The following is a 23,065-nucleotide window of genomic DNA, read 5'->3' on the forward strand; positions in this document are numbered from 1 at the left end:
GACTAAGAGCTTTTGTAATGAAGAAAGTCCCACAGCATCACTACAGAATAGCTGTCTTCTTCATTTCACAGAAAGAGAAATGTGAGCACAGACCAGTTATTGATGCGCTCTAATTAAAACAGTTCAGAGTTGATGAAAATAGGAACCAGAATGCAAGTCTCCACTTTTTCAGATTTCTAATTTGATCAGTTTACCCAGTAGGACTACTACTACTACTATTATTATTATTATTATTATTATGGTCATTAGATTACTAGTGGAAGGAAAAACAATGATACACAATTCTCCAAATCTCAGTCCTTCTCTGTTTAGAGAAGGACTGAGCAAGCTTTTGATGCTGGATGTTAGGTTGTAACAATGCTGATAGCTCTTTGTGGTTTCTAATCAGTATTTAGATCAGACCTTTAAAAGTTAATTTATTGTGGAAGAGGATTATAAGAGTCACTAGGGACAGAATTTGACCCAGAAATTTGCCTATACCAATATTTAATGATAAGGAAATATGAAATATACACACACAGGCAAAAATTTATTTTGGCTAAATGAATTACACACATATACTGCTCTAAACCTAGCTAAATGATTTTAACTAACCAGTGAAAAGAGTCCCTCCTTGGTACTCCATGTTCTGCACATAAGTTGTTATATCTCCAAAACCTGGACCTATTCATAACTCTTGAGCCCTTGATTATAAAGCTAAACCTTTTTCTGTCAGAATCTGCCTCTGGTGTCATCCTCATACCAGAAGAAGTTGCTTAATTTCCTACCTATTCTTCACAATGTATAAGAAAATTGCCATGTGGTGAAAAGCAATGCTGCAGGTCTCTGTCATTTCTTTCTCTTGCTGCCAGGGATGAGACTGGAAAAAAATAGAGCTTAGCCAAAGCACTTCTACACTTCAGTTATTATCAGCTGCCAGAACAGCCCCTGTAATCTGGGGGCAGCAAGGAATACATTAGAATAGTCACTGAAGTGCTCTAATTTATGCCATAAATTGAAATCTAAGAAGGCACTCAAAATTTATTATATCACCCCAGAGTTACAAAGACAAGTGACAGTATTGTTCTGCTCTGGCCTCTAGACTATGTCAGATCACGTGCTCTGCTAACATTATCTTACAGGAACAGAAGAGAGATGCTACGTTGCCTATAGTAGCTAAAAGGGAGTTAAAGCTAAAAGCAGCAAAGAAAGAAGCTTACATCATTTTCCATCCTGGGAAAAGCCCTGTTGCTTGCACTTCCCCATCACAAATCAGTGAGGTACTTTGTAGCAAAACACTGAATATCTGGCATGACTTGAGAAGCTCATTTTGAAAACATTTGTTGAGAAGAAGTCCATATATAATAAGCTTTAAGGACCTCCTGTCATGCATTGGACTCATTTGGTGCAGAATGTGGAGAGAAGGGTGTAGAGTGGTCTGATGTCAGCAATTACAGGTGGCTGGCTCACTTTTGGATACATTCACCCATTTAGACACTTTTTTCCACCAGTACATTTTCAAGCAGCCATTCCCTGTTCTGCTTTCTGTCCTCCCCCCAGCACACACAGCAGTCACCCGCTCTGTGCAGTTACAGCTGTTCAAGATGTGTGCTATTCACTGCTGTCATGTCAGTTAGCTGAAAACTAAATACAGGAAAATAAATAAAATTTATCTCAAAACTCCCTGATTATATACCTATTTGTTAATGCTTGGGAAATTCTTGCACTGTGTGGTCTTGAAGGACTGAAAGAATGACAGGCTAACGTATTTATTGACTAGTTTGGCACAAGATACCAAGGTACAGAGGAAGCACTGGAAAAAGGCATGAAGAGGTATAGAAAAAAAATTGTCAGCAAATAATAGCTGTACATGAGACAGCAAGAAAAGTCAAATAGGAAGATAATGATTGGCTTTGTAATTGGCACTTCAAGCTAAAAATCAGGATCTTTACCAAGAAATGATAGTGGGGAATCAAAGGAGTAGGTATATTGTAAAAAGGACAGGCAAAAAAATAAACATTGCAGCAGTGTATTGAATAAACCAGAGAAGTCAGAGAGAAAGACTTTGAAGCTCATGAAAAAAATTTAAAAGGTGGGACAATGGTGTCAGCAGGGCAAACATCTGTCCCATATTACAGCTTTAATGAGTCAAATACAAAAAGCAGAGCTTTCTAGTAGCTACTGCATCAGTTCCATGACATCAGTTGTCTTAAAATCATTGCCTTTTTGATCTAGGCAATGTTCCATCAAATTCCTTTTTATACTGCTTAGAATATTCTTCTTCCTTTTTGATTCTGAGTATTTAGGCAAAAGTCTACCTCTGGTAAGAAACAGTTTTCAAAATACACTGACAGTGGGGTTAGCACCTGAGAAAATCCCTAGGCAAAACTGACTGATGTGGCAAATGCAAGGCTCTCCAAATAAGACAGTTACACTATCAGCAACAACAGCGCTGTGCTTCCCTTTCTGCATAGTAAATGTGCATTAAACCTGACCTGGAAGAACCACTTCTTTGGATGAATAAGTCTCTGTGCTTACTCAGTTCTTGCCCTCCCCATTGAGACTGCCAACAGCATTGCCAATTAGTGCCAATCCTGAATGCAGATTGTAATACGAATAGGCCCTTCAATATTTAATTCTAGACTTTTGCACTGGTGGTATATAAATGTTTCATTAGTGCTTTCCTTCCTTTCTGCCATTTTTTCTCTGAAAAAGAAGCAAAGCTGTCTACCTGAAGTACTAGCAGAGCATGGGCAAACAGGAACTTGTACTTTTAAGTGCTCCTCCCAGCTATAGCAGTAAACTCTGGAATGAGAGTTCTTTTTCTTGGGAATCCTGATTTATTGAGAATGCATGTTACAGGATCATAAAGACGACACTAAGTTTTTATGTGATGTGTTTTATTGCTACATATTCACTCTCAAGCAATATCCAAGATCAGGAATTCAAAAGCTTTCATTTGGTGGGGTTCAACTCAATGGTGTTAGTGGCAGGAAGACAAACAACAGTGGTAGGCTGGAAGAGAATAAAAGCATGCATAAGGACAACTCTCATTTCTGGACTGAGACAGGTACCACCAAACATGCAGCATAGTTTGGAGATGTCTTCTTTTTATCTCTGAAAATCTCCTTAGAGCTTAGGATACTTCAGAGTAAACAGAATCCACTCTATACCTCCCTAAGAGAATAAATTCTGAGACTCTCTTTCTTACCATTAAAAAGCCTTTTTGACAACGAATGTGAGGCACAATTTACTTTCCCTAGCACTTGCAGAGCATGAAACAAGGGCATTTGAACATGCTGATTAGATTCAGATCATCTCAAAAGGCATTAACAACCTAGTCATGTTACATTGTAAATCCTAGCAACAATAGGCATATGCATGAACAGAAATATTGCATTCAAATCTGTGGAACATGTAATAAAACTGAGAAAAATTAAAACATCTCACCTTTTAAATGAACATGTAATTTACTAGATGTAAAATGTTTTTGCCAGGGAAGTAAGCACAATTAGTGTAGGCCTCCACCTGCTGCAGATGCCTTTATCAAGACCAAGTAGTGTCACCATCTTGACAGATCGAGATTATGTGATCTGGACTAAGCAGTGTAATTGCTAAAGACACTTTTCCCAAGTTACTGGCACTTGAGGACCTGCATGAACACTGCATGAATCTCTGTCCCAAGACCTGCAGAAAATCATGCTTAGATGAAGCCATTGGCAGATGTTTACACTCTGACATTCACATTTCTGATATCTTCAGTATTGAAAAAAGAATAAATGCTGCTCAGCACAGTACATATCACAGATCACTGGGAGGCTATACAGGAACGCGGGAAAACACAACACAGTGAGTGATCCCCCTGTCAGGTCTCCCTCAAGGCATTGCTTTGGGTTTATACCACTATGACTAAACATCAGAAGCCGTCAGTTTCAGGCAGATTCAGGGAGGCTGTTAGTCTGTGTGCCGGAAGGGACAAATGCAAGTTAAACTGTTTTAATCTGACTTTAGATTCAGAAGTGTACTGCCAGCATGTTGTGTGGAGTTTCTGTGCCAGTCTGCTGGCAGAGGTGCTCCGTTTTTTGATGGATAACCCTTGAACAAGGAGCCTTCCATAATTCCTCCATCACCTTCACAACATCTGTGTATCAGGGATATATAGCGACATGCCAGCAGCAGGGAAGAGCAGTAAACATGGCGCAACCCTGTAACCAGCTGGCATACCACAGGAAGGTTACTCGTTCTAAGACCTCTTTCCCCAAATTCTCCTTAATTCAAGGTGAATGCTATGACTCTCATAAAATTATGGGAAATCAGTAGCTTCTCATGTTTTAACAAAGATTATCACTCTTGCTACAGAGTGCTGGAACTCGAGAAGTAGAAAGATGCTAATTTCCCACTTCATCATGGCAGTGTCATCCTAGTGCCCAGTCAAGAGTGCTATGAAGACCAGCCTTATGAAGATCAGATGGGCAGGAAGAGATGGTCTGTATTCAGGATGGGAATTGGAGATAACAAAAACTCCAGCTGTAGATATAGTAGGGAGAAGGGAGGAGCTCTTGCAAGGGAGACTTGTGTTTCCAGCCTCATGGTCTGAGAAGCATATACAGGTGTGGATTGCTAAATGTAATCTAAACCATGGCTGCATCCTGTGGTGCATTCTGACCACAATAATGGTTAATGATGATATTTTTAACTCCCAAACAATGTTTTAATCTTTAGCTCAACAGGTGTAAACCTAATTCTCACCTGCATCTTCAGAAATTATGCATTTTGCAGACTCCATGGGGTATTGGACTTCCCTGGATAAGTTTAGATGCCCTCAAGTCTACACAGCATCCCTTCCATAAATGTTAAGGCTGTGTTTGACAGTGTTATTATGGACTGCAAAGTCTGTGGAAAGAAATCCTTCTCAGCAAGTGTTATCAAGAACCTCTTTGAAAAACGTGAAAATGGAAAGTGAATATGAGATCCAGTGATTGTCCTGAATTGTCAAACTCTCCAAAGCTCCATGGCAACAGCTGAGGTAAAAGCAGGTTTGAGGCAGCCCACGAGGTTTCTGTAAGCTCTGCCTGCCCTCGTCCCAGGCCTCACAGTTCCTAAATAGAGCAGGCACAGTGTTTGAGGAAAAACTGTGATTTTCTCTGAGAAATCAGCTATTGTGTGGGAACACTAAAAATGGTGCCACAGTACTTAAATGGTATTGTTTGTGCAGACATTCTTACTCAGAGAATGAGCAAAAATAAGTCCTTGCTGTACATGTAAATAGGATTAATATTCAGTTTTACTTTTTTCTAATCTCACTCCCATTAAAGTAGAATCATCTCCCAAAATCAAAGTGTCACGGCTCTTAAGCTAGGTAGACATCACATACTTAGCACGATGGATACAATTTTTAGCATAAATACCTCGTATAAAGTAAAATATTCAAAAGCCAATTTTTACTTGCTCTGTCTACTTAGAAAAAACAAGGGCTGTGGGGTTTCTTTCCAAAGTATTGCTTTACCTTTCTCTTTTTTTTTTAACTTGCAAGATTTCAATAGCAAAAATGACCTCTTTTGCAGCCTACCTTCTATTTTTGAAGTAAAATATTATGGCACCAGAATTCATCCTTTATTCTCTTATTCGCACTTGGTCATTGACTATATTTGTGTCCCACCATGTATCAAAACTGAGTTCTGTGTTTCTATTTTACTTTGTCTCTACTAGAAGCTTGCTCCTGTCAAGAGAGATGCATAGCCTTCAGATCTTAGATACTTTTGCTTAGGCTTTATGTATGGCATAAGATAAGGCATGGTACAAACTCACTAGATTCTACATCAAAATTTGGCCTTTATTTCATCTGTAGCTTGATAGATGAATTATACCAACAGTATCATTCTATGTCCATTGGCATACTTTGCTAAAATATTACTTCAACTGTAGGTTTTCCAATTTTTATTCTATGTTGTATTTGTTTGATTGGCAGTTTCATCTTAGGATGAAATTAGCTAGGTCTAAAAATAAGTATTTTACAGTAGTGTTTTGGGAGCTGAAGTTGACAAATCCATATTCTTAGATTCATTTACTGCCAAAATTTAGGTGCTGTTTATGCCAGTAACTGCCACTTTAAAATTAAAACTCCACTAACAGGGATGTAGGAAACTCTCAACTTATCCAAAGCTTGCATGCTTAAAATTCAAACATTTCTTATGTTCCAGATTAGAAGTAGTGATCAACACTTAAAAAAGTAAATGCTTCAAGCCAGATTCCTAAATATGTACAAAGGATCCTTAAAAGCCACTTAAAAATCTGAAATTAGGTTAATTTTATGTAGGAAGCTAATTTGAAGGAGCTAGCTGTGAAAATAATAGACATTGTTGCTCAGCTGGCCTTGGCTTCCTCTCCAAGGGGATTCTTCTAGATTCTGCAAACCCATACAGACTGCCATATGTGTTAAGGGAAGTTTTCTCTCAGGAAAAAATTAGTAAGTCCTTCAAAGTGTGGAAAAAAATGATGATGATGATGATGGTGATGGTAGTAATAATAATAATAAATATATTTTGAAAATTCTAAGGTCTATTAAAGTAAGCAAGATTTTTATGTATGAATGCAATTTCCACAGTTGATTTAATAATTCAGTAGTTTTGGTGTCAACAACACAGATCAAATTTGCACTTTCTCAATGTTATTCTCTGTGTTCAAAGCAACGCTCTCTAAATATTTAGGTTTGTGTTAAGAAAAAATCTTTGTATATGCAACATTTCATTTTTCTAACATGTATATGGTAATAATGTAATAAAGTTGAAGTGCTTAAACAAACTTGTCTTCATTTATTAAGTGCAGAAAGATTATGCTTCTCCAGTCACTTTCCTCCTTTGTAACTAGTAAGTGTAATAGCAGAAAGACTGATTCACAAACTTCAAAGACATAAGGAAAGTATTCGGACCAAAAAATCTAGTCACGTACAGAAAAGCTTCCTGTCCGAGTCACTGTCCCGGCCTAAGCTTCACCAACACAAACATTTCAGAAATGTATCAAAATTAGGGATATGTATTGTGATGCACTTTTAGTAGTGGTCTTTCCCAATACTTTCATTATCACAAGAGTCTGCCTGGGCTGCTTATAACTTTGCAAAATCGTGCTCATTCAGACTGAAGTTTTCTATAATGAGAATTTAGCTGAGGTTGTGATCAATAATCTGTGTGGGATTTTTGTTGCCATTGTTAGGATATTTTATTTTGGGGGTGGGTGTATTTGCATTTATTGAATTTTCAACCAAAACAATTCAGCCTTTTCAAAAAATACATCAAATGAAATGCACTGTCTAATCACACTTAAAATCCTCACAGTGACGCAATACAAAGCACCTGTGTTTTTATGCTTCAGAACAAGGGACAACATTTGGTGGGAGGAACATCTTTCTGTCAGGAATGTGATTTTACCATCCTTATGAGAATCCAGTCTAATATCATTACAGATCTACCTTAGTTCATAGAGTAAAAACATTTTTGTGTATAACCAAAAAAATCATTTACAGTCTGAAATGAGCCTGATATTTAACCATGTAGAGAAGAATCACAAAGTCTGAGAGGCTTTTGAAGACACTGGTGAAAATTTTTAAATGCTGAAAATGTTGTGGGTTGTCTTTCCTGTGGTTTTATTGCTGTTGCTACTGAAAACATGTAGTATAGGATGTGAAGATTCAAACTGGAGGGAAGTCAAAGAAGCAGGATTACAGGAAGAATGGAATATAAACACCAGAGACTGGAAGAAGAGCTGAGGATGGTTTGGAACAAGAGTGTGGAAATGTAACAAGTGCAATGAGTATGTGCAGAAAATGTTGAACAGAGAAGAGTAGGATCTCAGTGGGGAGAGAGCCAAAACTGCTGCAGGCCATAGGAAACAGGGATTTGTGACCCCTTGGCCATAACCAGCCCAGGCACCTGCAGGTGACTCAAGTCTCTGTTTGTGCTTGTCAAACAACTGGGGGGAAACTTACAGCAGGGTTGAGACCCAACAGCTGTGGGGGTCAAACCCTTTATGTAAGGAGTGGTGCATCTCTTCCCTGTTGTTGGATCACTCACATTAGCAGGTTCTTGTTTATGTGTGTTGGCCCTGTCTGGCTGCCCACCAGCCAGATGGGGCCAACAGCCCTGTCTCACCACCAGCCCCTGGCCACTCCCTCCCTACAGCAGGACGTGGGCAAAAATTGCAGGAACATGAGTGAGAAAACTTGTGGGTGTAGATACAGGCAGGGAGATGGTTTGCCAGTTGCTGTCACAGGCAAAATAGACCCAACTTTGGGTAATTTAACAATTTATTGCCAATTAACATTTTAAATTCCTGATCTGGGAACATTGAAGCAGAGAGGGAAGAAGCAAGTGCTAGAAAACCTTTCCCACGCCACTGGTCTTGGCATCCATCTGCCTTTTCTCACTCTTTTCTCTTCCCATGCACTCCTGCCCAGATAGTGTTCTCTCCCCTTTTGCTCCTTGAGGGGATGGGGATGGTGGTCTGGATCCAGCAGGGTAGAGCAATGTAGCTGCACAGGAAAACATCCCAGACTTCAGCAATACCCAGGCTGAGGTCTCCCTGGCAGTGAATATCTTGCCTTGACTGGCCTGAGGAGGGAAGAGGGGATGGTGCAGGTGCCTCTTCAAATTGTGGAAGAAGCTGGAAGAAACACTGGGGGTTGAGGAACAGTGGGAGTTGAGCCTGGCCACAGCTGTGGTGGTATGGGGGGAGCAGGACAGCATCCTCCTGCAGCAGCTAGAATACAAACACATTCTGCTTTGTGTTCCTTTACTGCTTTTTGTTGCTTAATAAAAACCTGACCTTTGCTTTATCGCTCTCCTGTACTACATAAAGGTATCATGGAATCATTGCATCATGGAATGTATGAATTGGAAGGAACTTAAACTATCATCTAGTCCCAACCACCCCTGCCATAGGCAAGGACACCTCCTGTGAGACCAGGTTGCTGAAAGTTCCATCCAACCTGGCCTTGAGCACTGCCAGTGATAGGATATTCACAAGGTCAGCGGGCAGCCTGTTCCAGTATGTTACCAGCCTCACAGTAAAAGACTTTTTCATAATATCTAGCCTAAATTTCCCCCATTTCAGTTTGTATTCAGGTATTTCAAAACCATTTAAATACAAGTTTATAAAGATGTTTGGAAACAAAATAATTTCTAAATCAAAGGCCTGGAGAAATCTAAAGATATTCTTTATTTTCCTTTGTATTTCTTTCTCAGAGACCAAACTAAACTTCAATCAAAACTCTTTCAAGGAAATTCAATCATAAAAATACACTGGCAACTTTTAAATAGCTCTTCACCCTTTGGAAAACTGGTCTGTTGCATCTTCAGCCAAGCTCACCCACTCAGTGTGTTTCTAGCAGTTGAAACTTCTGTTTACCCTGAAAAAAGACAAAATCTACTGCAGTCATAGAACTGTTGCCATAAGAAAATAATTCATATACAAAAGACTCTTGTATTACAGTAAAAAAGTCACAGAAACGAGCAGGCAAAAATTAATAATTCTATGTTCATCATAAGGACTAAGGTAATGAGTTATGTCAGCTCAGAAGTTACCCACGAAGCAAGGGAATTAAAGAAATATTACCTCAAGGAGCACTGGACATGCAGCTTATAGCAAAATACTGCTTTTTAGTGCAATAAGGCTTCTGATTGTATACTATTACCCAGGAAGCCTTGATTATGGCTGACTCAATATAGTTCTTCCAATATTGCAGGTATACAACACAAAAAAGTCTGAAGTAAACTAGAGATGGTAAGGTGAGTAAACTGTCTTAGCCATCCCTTAAAATTAAACAAAAACACAATTATTTTCAATAATGTAATCAACAATTGAGCAAAAAGAGGTTCAGTGACTTCTTAAATAGCTGTTTTAAAGGTTCCTTCAACAGCCACACTTTGTTCATTCAAAAGGAATGTTTTCAAGTTTTTAAAATCATTTATAGCCATTTTGATGTGTTACATTTTTTACTGTCGTTGAAATGCATTTACTGTGATAATTAGAACTGATGGCAAATATAGAGGAACTTTATAAGGATATTCAATCACTCTAACACAGCTCTAGGTCCTGATGGATTTAGTAATGACTTTTAAAATGAAATTACAGACAAATCAAATGATTAAATACTTCATCCAGTAAAAAAAAAAAATTAAAAATTTGTTAGTGATATAAAAGCTAAAGAACTCTTAGAAAGGATAATATGTACATATCTTTCCACCCTAGATCATGTTACTTTGTTGAATGAAAAATTTATCCAAAGCACATAAGCTATTTTTCAGTTCATCTGTTATGGTAGGATTTAGGGAGTTAAAGATAATAAGGTCTCTTATCCCTGCAGCATTTTATTCTGACTCCAAGAGGGTTGAAGTCATCATTCTTTTCCATGGGGAAATTATCCTGCTATTAACCCACCATTATATTTTACATAGCAGAGTTAATGCAAACACACTATAGCTGTGTATAACAAAAGCATAATTCATTAAATGAGTGCAAATTTTATTAAGACAAGCAATGTAAAGTAATCCTTGAACTTTTCTACAATGTAGAAAACAGAGGTTGGAAAGTTTATTGGAGACCAGAGGGCTGGTAGGAGTGGGGAGTGTTTGCCCTTTGCTGACTGTGTGATTTCATCAGGATCTAAGGCTGGCCAGCTGTGATTGTGCACCTCTGCCGCTCCATGCAATCATGAGGAAGAGAGTTACACATGTGAGCGTGCCTGCTGTGACAGACTTTGTCAGTCATCTAACATCACCTACTGACGGCTCATAGAAATATTTGTGCATGTCTATAAAAAAAAAAAAAGAAAACCACTCTTGATGCAACTTGGTGCATAATCAGTCTTTTTATTTGTAAAAGAATTGCTTTGAGTGTTAATTAATTTCTAAGATGTTAAGATGTTACATAATGTGGAGACTGTTTTGCAAATGAATTAATTTCTTATTGCAACAGTTCTGTTGAACAAATTTTTTTTAGTTTACAAATGTTCTTTTCACAGTCAAAGTATTTATCCAGATCTGTAGTTGGATAGATATACTAAAATATGCACAATGACTACTTGTCTAACTTGACATAATTGGTTTTTTTTTGTTTTTGAAATAATTTTGATTTGCCAAACTGGTTTTGCCATGTGAATGAGTGTGTTATTTAAAACATGTAAATCGAATCAAGACATCTAAGCTTATAGATTGTCCTTTCTTTCTGTTTTATGGAGAATATTTACATTTGAATAGTAACATGCATTTTGGGATAACATTCAGTTCTGAATACTGTAAAATGCATATAGTAGACCAGAGATTTTTATGTAATGTCATCCCATATTAATATATAGAATGATTTGAAAACTCAAATCTCAAACAAATTATTACTTAGTCTTCCATAAAAGTTTCTTAGTTTAAGATAATTATGGGGGGCGTAAACTCAAAATAACTTACACCCCCTTAGGTTTAACTGCTTCCTTTTCACCAGTAAGGAGAGACAAGTGTGAGAAGATACAAGTGAAAAGAGCTTGCTAATAAGGAAAACAGCAACAACTGAAATAACAGCAATAACCACTAGATACAAAGGTACTGAGTCTTGCGGACTCCTCAGGAACAAAGTAAACAAGGTGCTGGAGAAGCCCCTCCCTCCAAGATGGTGGCCAGTGTAGCAGCCTGCATGGGCCAGAAGAAAAAGACAAGGTGGTGGCCAAGTACCCTTCTCCAGACCATGCAGCAGGGAGAAAGAACGAAGGAAAAAACACAAGATAACAACCAAACCTCCATGGCTCCAGGACTCCCTCACTGCAGTGGGGGATAGGGAAAAAAAAACCACCTGTAAAAACTATTTTTGTCCATAAGGCACCGATGCTGCCAAAAACACTGGAAGAAACTTCCCAGCAATTTGCAGGTCCAATCCCTCCTCAGCACAACCTTCTCCCTGGAACAAAAAAAGGAGCTTATGAAGCAGTTCTGGTGGCACATGGGAGTGCTGGCGTGTCTGGGATGCTCCAGGCCAGCGATGTCAGCCTCCCTGCTTGCTTTGGGCTGAATGGACACAGTTAGTGTCACTGCAGTTCCGAGTCACCGCTGCATTGCAGGGAGAAGAACCGCTCCTGCTGAGAGCCAAAAGGAAGCAGGCTCAGTCTGGCATTTCAGAGTGGCAAAAAAGGTCTGGAACAGTTTTGGACAGCAAAATGCAGCTTCTCAGGTTGCACCCCAGAGACCTGTCAGAGGCAATCCCCTCAGAGAGAACAAAAGAGAGCTCATACAAGTCTGTTTCCTATTTTTAAAGGGATCTCACCTGCCCCCCCATCTGTGAACATGGTGTAAAACACTTAAGTGCTGTTTCTCAGGTTGTTGAGTCTTAAAATGACCTTAAAAACAGACTGCACAGATTAGCATAGAGGAAATACAGAATATACAGTTTGGGGGTCACTTGAGGCAAAGCCCCAAGTTGGCTAAGGAGTTTTTTAAAAGAAACATAATTAAAAATGAAAAGTTAAAGTGTCCCTGAGCTTTAGGATAGCAGTCTTCCAGATCGTCAAGGAGATAGTCAACAGAATCCTTGTGAGATTGTCTCCAGAGGCAAGGGAGTGGAACACAGCTGGCAGGTCTTTAAGGAAGTCTTCCATTGAGTGCAAGAGCTTGTGATTCCCAGAGCAAGAAATTGGGCCAGGAAGGCAAGAGACTGGTATTGCTGAGTAGGAAATGGCTGGTCAAGCCAGGGGAAAAGAAGAAAATGTACAGTGTAGACTAGGATGGATAACCTGGCAAGGGTATAGAGAAGTTAGGGTTAGGGTAAGGAAGGCCATGTGAAGGCTGGAACTGAACTTGGCAAGGGGCACAAAGGATGGAAGGCTTCTACAGGTACATTAACCAGAAAAGGAAGGCCAAAGAAGTCTCTGATAAACAAAGCTGTTAAATTGGTAACCATGGAGGAGAGGGTTGATGTAATTATTAATATTTTTTGCTTCAGTCTTCAATGGTAAACTCTCCTCTCACACCTTCAAGTGGACGGACAGCTGGATGGGGACTGGGAGAGCAAAGTCCCACCCACTGTAAGAAAAGATCTAGTATGTGACAGCCTGAGGAACCTGAACATACATAAGTTTATGGGACCTGAAAAGATATATCCCAGAGTCCTGACAGAGGACTCTTGGCTGATGCAGTTCCCAAGCCGCTCTCCATGACATTTGAAAAGTCACGACATTCACGGCAAGTCCCAGGTGACTGGAAAAGGGGAAATATGGTGCCCATCTTTAAAAAGGCAAGAAATTAGGACCCTGGAAACCAATAGCCAGTCAGCCTCACCTCTGTGCTCGGGAAGATTATTGCATTTCTATTACATTTCACCAGCTTTATTGGCATAAATGGGGCTTTTATTGTACTGTTGTTACATAGTATCCTGTACAATGCAATGCTTCTACCGGCTTAAGAGACACAAGAGAGGTAGAAAGGTGAAATGCTAAAATATTTTGAGCTAATCAATAACATCATTGGAGTGCATGTGTCTTTCTAACTAATTTTATATTTATGAAAATAATTTTTAACTCTAATAAATCATGTTTATATTTTGACAGTTCTAGTGAGAAATCACAGTAACTGGAAGAGGAGTGGCTCTCTCCTGCCATGTATTTCAAACTTTCTTACAAGAAAAACCACATAAGACCACATCTTCCTCTGGACACAAGATGAATATCCATCTATTTTATGACTGACTAGGTGTTGACACTGCTCACTGTCAGGGTCAAAATACTTGTGGTCCTACATTTCTGTGCCAAAAGATACTGAAGGCCCACATGAAGGTTAAGCAGTGAAGGTTACTAGTTCAGATCATGCAATGCACACAGTTTAATTTGATTCACAGCAGGCTCAGCAGAAACATGGTATTTCGTGTACATGTTTTTCACTGGGTTAAGACTAGGCTGGTTGGCTGGGCCCAGAGAGTGGTGGTGAATGGTCCTGCATCTAGCTGGGGACCAGTCACCAGTGGTGTCCCCCAGGGATCTGTGTTGGGCCCAGTCCAGAAAATATATTTTTTGATGATCCAGTTGAGAGGATTGAGTCTTCCACAGCAAATCAGCAGATGACACCAAGCTGGGTGTGAGTGTTGGTCTGCTGGAGGGTAGGAGGGCTCTGCAGAGAGACCTGGACAGGCTGGATAGATGGGCTGAGCCCAACAATCTGAGGTTTAACAAGGCCAAGTGCCAGGTCCTGCACTTTGGCCACAGCAATCCCCTGCAGTGCTACAGGCTGGGGACAGAGTGACTGGACAGGGCCCAGGCAGAAAGAGACCTGGGGGTGCTGGTGACAGCAGCTGGACATGAGCCAGGCTGTGCCCAGGGGGCCAAGAAGGCCAATGGCATCCTGGCCTGGATCAGCAATGGTGTGGCCAGCAGGGCCAGGGCAGGGATTGTCCCCTGCACTGGGCACTGGTGAGGCCACACCTTGAATGCTGTGTTCAGTTCTGGGCCCCTCAGTTTATAGGGAGAATGTTGAGGTACTGGAGCATGTCCAGTGAAGAGCAGCAAGGCTGGGGCAGGGTCTGGAGCACAGGTCCTGTGAGGAGCAGCTGAGGGAGCTGGGATTGTTTATCCTGAAGAAAAGGAGGCTCAGGGGAGACCTTATGAGTCCCTACTGCCTGAAAGGAGGCTGTAGCCACATGAGGGTTGGTATCTTTTCCCCAGCCACCAGCACAGGACAAGAGGAGCCAGTCTTAAGCTACACCAGGGGAGGTTTAGGTTAGATATCAGAGAGTAGTTCTTCATAGAAAGAGAGACTGGGCATTGGAATGGACTTCCCAGGGAGTTGGTGGTGTCACCATCCCTGGAGGTGTTTAAAAAAAGATTGGATGTGGCACTTTAGTGCCATAGTCAAGTTGACAAGGTGGTGTTAGGTCATAGATTGGACTTTGTGATCTCAAAATTCTTCTCCAACCTAGGTAATTCTGTGATACTACAGGAAAGAAAATTCTTCTTGCATAAGGACCATTTAAGCTGTAAAAGATATGAAACAACAGTCAAAATTGTAAGTTATTAAGTATCTTCAAAAAGATAAGCACAAAATTTATAGAAACCACAGTCACTGGAATACCTACTAACTTTTGGGACATATTTAATTGTTTGTAGTTAATGCCAAAGAAGTATAATAAACACAGATTTTTTTGGCTTCTGTCATAATTTGTTGCTTATGCCAAGCCATAACCAGAGCAAGCTGGTTCAATACTTCCAGTAAAAGGTGCTGAATTTTACTCCATTTGGGACTGTAGAACTGCAGAAGTGGGCAAGCACTTTTCTACTGTAGGTGCCTGAGATGGAGAGATGGATGTAGCCCTGTCTTTTCCAGGTATGTTAGCTCTTCATGCAGTGCTTCATTTCTTCTGAAGTCAAAGCTCAGCTAGACAAAGTAATATATTGTGGAAAATGAAGTATTACCCATGAGATGCACATCTATAATGTATGCATACTTCTGTAATCAGAATTTGGGCCAGAAGCATTGATACGTGGTATTTATCTTGAAATATGCACTTAATGTTTTCTTGTTGAATCACAGAGCACTGGAAGTGCTGGTATACTGCTTTTAGTAAAAATGAAACATTGATGTATAGTTGTTACGCTGTCTACTTGAATTCTTAAATCATGATCATTAATTACTCAACTTCCTTGCTTTATGCATGGCAGGGTGAATTATACCTGCACTGGGTAGTACCTATTGTTCAAACTTACAAATTATCCATGTTCCATAGCAGGTAAGAACAATCTTAGGTTTTGGCAAGATAAAATAACACATAGCAACTACTGACAATGATTTACAGTTTTTTAGAATTTGCTGCTTGAGTGAATTGCAGGCAGCTTTTGAATAGCAACTTTTAAGTTGGGGTGGGGTAGGGAGGGAGGAACTTTACACCAAGCTGTGTAGGGCAGTACATAAAGAACTTGGGTTAACAAAGCATCTTGCTTTTTGGATGTACTCTTTCTACCCCAGCTGGTTCCTTCAACACTCTCAAATGAACCCTACTGGAATTTACAGCTTAGCTTATGTGTCCTGTAAAACTGAATTTCATAGATGTTTTCTCTGTTTATTTAATGCATAGCTAGCCCCAGGCTCCCACAGAATACAGTTATTTCCGATTGCTTTCCAAATGCAGCACCAGTACCTTTCCTCTCCCCCGATTCTTGGATAAAACAGCCAGAAGGCTAAAACATTCATTCAGGAATCAAGAAAGGAAGATTACCACCTCAATCAGATGGGAGAAAAATGTTCATGTCCCACAGTGTATCCCCATGCCTGCTGTCAATAGGGCACTATTGCCCTCCCTGGCTGAAGCTGTTCTGTTAACCAAGCCAAGACCCAGGAGTACAGTGAGGAAGACTAGGAAACAGTCTACTTCCACAGCCATGTGGAAGCAGGTATTTAGAGCACCCTACCAGCACAAAGCACAATTTTCAGACACTTCTATAGCTATTTTGCTTTAAACGTTCTTCATGCACAGGCCAGGACCTAACATACAGTATTTTTTTCTTTCATAGGGTATCACCTACACATTAGCTTTATTTTATAGAGATAGGCTTTCAAGAGGCTTCTCCAAAATGACAGAAGTAGATATGCTTCAGGAAAACCACGTTAGAAAGAGGCAAGTCAGTTCACATTCTTACGGGCAGCTTTGGACCGTCTGTCTCAAATGGCAATAGTTTCCTATTTATTACCTCAACAGCTGGAGAAGAGACAGGCTGAAAATATGACTGATTGTCTAGCAGTCGGTGGCTACTTTTAGTGAGTTTCTTTTGCACCTAGGAGGTGCTTGTGGGAGGTGCTGTACTTTACTATGCACCCTATGGGAAAGCTACATATTTAAATCAGCAGAGCACAGGTTAGTGCAATTGGTGCACCACAGATTCCGTGCACTATTTCAATGTGTATTTGCCTTTCACCCCCAGACTGGCCAGTGGCTTTTCATCCTCTCATTTTCAAATTACTGTGATGCAGTGGAGAGTTTAACAAGACAAAGATTCAGGGCACTATAACACCTAGCTCTCAAATGTTGACATCTTTGGTGCTAACCCAGGGTAAATATGTGATTCTTATTATTTGACAACATTCTTAAATATTGATTTAATGTTTTCTAACTGCATTAGATTGACTCTATCTAAAAAAGTATATAGCTATTATCCAGATAGCCTAAGTGCAAGCTAATGGATGAAAGTTATTTAATTCTAACCTCTCAAAGTGTGGTTTCCTTCTAGGTGTCCATTTCACTTCTGGAATGACAGACAGAAGTGCTGGTTCTGATTGATAGCTTTGGCCACAAAGAACTAACCTGAGATTATGATTTTGTTTAACATAGGCATTACAATGTACCTCTGTTATGATTTCAATATGCTGAAATAAAGAACACATGGCCTTCTCATGTACTCAGAAGTTGTCTCAGCACTCCTGCCTGGTCTGGCATCGCTCATCATGAAGTAGTACTGAAAGCTTCCTAGGTCATGTTGTATTTACACAGTACTTTGACAAAACAGGCTGAAATCAGCAGATTGGCTCTATACATGTGCACACATACACACATACACACACACCTGTTGTTGCTGTAAGGTGCCTCTAGCTTAACTACCAGCTTTGACCTACTCTAAAGGCGCCTTGAGATACCAGCAAATCCAGTCTATCTTTATGGCAGGGAAGTTCAGGAGCCATGTGGCAAGAACTGGTAGAAATCTGTGACAGCACGTGCATGTATATTACTGCTCTGGTACATACTAAGGTATTGTTGGGGTCTAAATTTTCTCTGTGGCCTTCTCTGAAAGTCACCTCAAGAGGATTTACAGCCCTTTGGAAGCAGAATGAGATTAATGTATGGTGTCATCCTTGAACTTAAAAAGCAGCTGATTTGCTGAAGTTGTATATCATGTTTAACGCAAAAGGGGTATTTGCTTTTGTTGATACTTGAACCTAATGTGTAATTGGTAATAGATCACTGTTCCCTGATATCAGTTCTGTTCTGGTAATGGATAAGTAATGGTTTAGGAAAGTGTTGATACCAGAATCTTGAATTCTGTATAAAAGATTTTGAATTATTTACATTTATTTCTCAGATATGGGGCAAACTGAATTTAGCCACATAAACAGCTACAACCACAATACCAGTTATATAAATCTTTCATATATAAATGTAATCCATACAACTCGGACTAGTTGGCATGACTGCAGTCATTATTTCTACACAGGTGGGGAACCCCTAAACAAGCCTTGCATAAGTTACCAGTTAGAGAGCAGTGTCACTACAGATACATGTTAAACACATCTGGGGGTCAAAAAGGAACAGGCAAAGTAAAAGCAATGACTTCAAAAAGTTGTACTTCCTCCAACTTTGCAGTTTCTCTCATCTTCAGTATCAGGCTGGGATTATAAAAAGGATTAATTCCCAAATTTAGCACAGCTGACTCTGCTCCACGTACACCGACAAACCAGTGATATCCACTAATGACGCAACAACTTAGTAAAGTTGGTTCCAGCCCCTCATTGTGATCTCTTTTTCCGTGGGAAGCAATAAAATGCATGCAGCAAAATTAACCATATCCTGTGCATTCACTCTGACAATATGTCTTGAGAGGCGACTACATGTCTCCATAGAGGAGAGAGAGTTACCTGATCTGTAATAATTTATAACAATCAAATAATAGATACTCTTTCTTTTTCTTTACTAAACTGTTTACTGTGGCATTCAAATTAATACAGATGCTTATTCAACAAGAAATGAAGACAGAAAGGAACAATTCCAGAAGTGCAGCAAACATTCAGGACTATTGACTTTGATCTAATATATGTTGATTCTGCTTAACTACCGAAACTGGTTTAACCCAGATTCAGAAACCACAACAGAGCAAGATTTCAGCATCTGTAATAGATGGTGCCAAAAGGTCAACTGAATAGACAGGTATAACAAATAAAATGTAAGACACACAGAGTTTACAGCTTGAATTAAACATCAATAGTGATTGAAAATAAGATGAAAAATTGTAAAATTAACTTAATGTAATTATTTAACTCCAGCCCCATCTGTAGAATGGGGAGAGAACTGGAAGGATATGAAAGCAAAAGCGGCACAAGCAAGCAAAGCAAAACAAGGAATGTATTCTCTGCTTCCCATGCACAGGCAGGTGTTCAGCATCTCCAGAAAGTGGGGCCTCATCCCTCAGAGGAGCATGAGGAAGATGAATCTCATCACTCTGAACATCTCCCCTTCCCTCTTCTTCCCCCCACTTTCTACACTGAGTGTGATGTCACATGGTCTGGAATATCCCTTTGATCTATTGGGGTCACCTGTCATGGATGTGTCTGCTCCCAGCCTCCCAAACACCCTCAGTCTCCTCACCAGTGTTTCAGTACAAAAAGCAGAAAAGGCCTTGGCCTGCACAGCAATAACAAAAATATCTCTGTATTCTCAACCCTGTGTTCAGCATAAATCTGAAACACAGTCCCATACCAGGCACTGTAAACAAAGTTAACCCTACCCCAGTCAAAATCAGCACATTCATGAAACCCATTTGCTTTTAGCCTCTTTTCTTATTAAGTCATATTTTGAACATAGAAAGTTAGGAGTTTAACAAGACTCTAAAAGAAATGCAAGTGCCTGGATGAACTAGATCTGCTGGAGCATATGTGGTTGATCCCCAGTGTTCTGAAACCTGGAGCAATCCAGAAGATTAGAAGAGGTTGCAAAAGATGGTGAGGGTGCAGGCTGCCTTATACTGCAACAGAGGGCACCTACTTCCAGTTCACATTCAGGGGTATACCCTTGTAAGCACGAAATTTCAACAAGAGCTACACCAGACAGTTTCTTACATGCCACAGTATTGAAGTCCATTTTTTCGAGAATTTTAGAAGGTAACTTCTGGCAATGCATTGACACCATCAGACTTTTTCCTTAGTAAGAATCAAACAACAAAATAACAGCTCTTCATCTGTACTACCGTGCTTTTAGTTACAAACAGCTTAACAGAAATTCCTCCTCATATTTGCTCCCCCACTGCTGTGCCACATTTTTCCTCAAACGACTTTGTGAATAACATTCCACAAGTATTGACATATAATTTAATGGAAATTACTTGGAAAAACAAAAATATCAGAGTTTAAAAAAAATAATGTTTTCAGTAGTATTCTTAGCTTATATTATTTAGGAAACCTGAATTTTCATTTATTGATAAGTTACTCTTTATTCCAAATTATAATATATTTGCATTATGACACCACAGTTGATTGCTGAAGAAAAGTCCACTATGTCACAAGCATAATATTTTATGATTCCAGAGTAATGAGAATGGGAGCAAAAGAAGTTTAACATCAACAATATTGATAGTAAAGATAAAATCAGAAACTAGCAAGGGTAACAATAAATGTTGAAAGGAATTCCACTTATGAAATATTTAGGCTAGATATTTAGATATCAGTTGCAGGTAATGTCTTCAGTCGTGCAAGACTGTCTGCCTCAACATTTACTTGAGCTAAAAACAAGTGATGGGGGGAACTATACTGAATGACTCAGTTTTCTATTTTCTTTTCAGATTTTTATGCATACAATTAACTTGATAGTGGCAACTGAAGTCAGGAAATTCTAATCTATGTCACATAATTAGTGGGATTTTAGATGCCTGATGTTTAGAATAGAATAAGCTTTCATCATAAAAATGTTATTCCCTTGCAAGTTAAATGAGAAAAATGAAACCTTGTGTAGAACTCTTAGACTAGTATTCTTTGAGCGAATTCTGGATTTCAACTCCTTGGCTAAGACTGCAAAATGTGTTGTGAAACAAAGAATCTTGTTTATTTGCTGTCAGAAGGTCCTCCACATTTTGAGGTATAATCAGCAGACTGATCAATTATTAACTGTAGTTTTGTGTTGTCAATCTCTTTCACCTTTTATCTTACCTAATATTTATTTTTTAGTGTTACATCTATATTTAATTTTGACTCCGTGATTGTCTTCAGCCTCTGCAGGCTCTTGTCTTCTTGCTAAGTGGGATGTTTTTCTGGCTACTGGTGCAAAAGTATTGAAAATACTTTATATTCACATTTACTTTAATTTCCATGTATCCCCATCCCACATTTTATGATTGCTCTGAGACAAATCTCTTTAACATTTAAAGAATACCAGCTATTCAATATCTTCTTTCCATCTTGCTTAGCAATATAACCTTTATTTTCCTTTACCTGGAATCCTGACAAAGACTTAATTTACAAGGGAAGCCTCAGCTTCGGCTGCCATTCAATCCGAAATTTTCCAGGGACATCTTCTAGCTATCAAAGTGTTTAAAATAGTTACAGAATGATGACAGCAAAGCATTTGCTTTTGCTAGTTGCTTATTTGTACCCAAAAACCTTTCTGAGAAACCTAGTAGTGCAGGGTCTGTAGCATACTATAATGGATAAAGTTCTAATGCATTTCTTCCCACTGCTTTTCCCTGCTGTATTGTATTTTGCCTTTGTTGTATAGGCACGGCTGAGCCTGAGTTACTATTGGTTTAGATTCAGCCTGCTTTGAGATTATTCTCATGTGGTTTTGTTTAATTATTTTCTGATTTTCCTTTTATGTATTTAAACCACAAACTGAACTTATCTAATTTTTCCTGTGTTTTTTTACCTGAAAATCAGATAAAATAGCTTAAAGTTTTAGAAACTGTATATGGAAGTATACATTTATGTAATAAAAAAACCCCTAGTCCTTCAGATAACTAAACAAAAACAGACAAACCAGGAAAAAAAAAAAGTTCCTTAAACAGAATTTTTCTTTCTTGTATTCTTTTTACTGTTTGAAATGTACTATTTCAGTACTGGGTTTTTTTATATTTGGGGGGCGTTCTTAATTTCATTTTTTAAAATCGATTTTAAGCTTTCCTGCTCTATATAGAAATCTTTCTGTGTATGTCATCTGGTTCAGTATCACATTACTTTGTTTACTTAATCTGTAAGTATGACCCTGTGTAACTTTCCTACTAAGTCATTTTTTGTATTTATTCTCTGGTACTTCTTGAAGGATATCAGATTATTTCATTTTAAGAAATAGTCTACTAAGTGATAACATGGTCTAGTGTATTTTACCTGGCTAGAAATCAAGTTTTCTTTTCCTGATTCCTGCAGTGGTTTATCACAGTCAGTAAGACTATGTCTTTTATTTTCTTTTTTCTTTACCCTTTAAGTTAAAATTTTTTGAAGGAAAATTATTTACTTGTGTAATGTGACTTAGATCCTGGGTAACCTCTAAAAACACTTACACATATTATTCAAGATAATTTAGCAGGACGAATACGACACATTCCACTTGCTGATCATAAATTTTCACATACAAACCATTTAATTTTCTGTTTCCTCAGAGAATAAGGAGGGCAAAGCAAAGAAAGGAAGGAACCATCTTACCTCCTTAAGGGTAAGGAAGCCATCTTACCTTCTCCTCCTCTTAAAAAGGGCAGGAGACTAATGTTGATCCTTAAAACCCAGTAAAATAATCAACCTCCAGAATGTTCCCAGTTTTAGAAATAAGTTGTTATGATCTTTGCTTGTTCCTTAACTTCAAACCACCCATGCAAATCTTAGAAGAAAAGCTTTTAGGATGGAGAAGTTTGCCTAACCATATTACATTAATATACTGCTATACAATAGTAATGAAAAAATAAAAATAAAAAAACCTCCTCGTAACCTAACACCAATCACCATATCATGCCAGAAACAGGATGAACCAGTCACAGTGTCTCATCCCCAGGATGCAGGATCTCCACCCCTGCTTTAAACCTTCATTATGACATCCCCTTGTCCCGGTGACGAGCAATAGCATTTCAAATGAGGCCTCTTGTCTGCCAGAACATTCAAAGGCATAAGGCAAGCCATGAAACATAAACACATATCTGGACTGAATCTGAACAAGAGTCCATCAAACAAAACAAATAGATATGCTTAAAAATGGCACCTCATGCAGGGCTGCAAACAAAGCCATAACTGGTGATAGCAGCCGGTAGGAAAACAGAGGTAACAGCAGGGAGGTGGGAGGAACGTTCTGGAGGTACCATGAAAAATCACCTGTCTATGAAAATTACAGTGAAACA

Source organism: Camarhynchus parvulus, chromosome Z, assembly GCF_901933205.1.
Source record: "Camarhynchus parvulus chromosome Z, STF_HiC, whole genome shotgun sequence".
Taxonomy (NCBI): domain Eukaryota; kingdom Metazoa; phylum Chordata; class Aves; order Passeriformes; family Thraupidae; genus Camarhynchus; species Camarhynchus parvulus.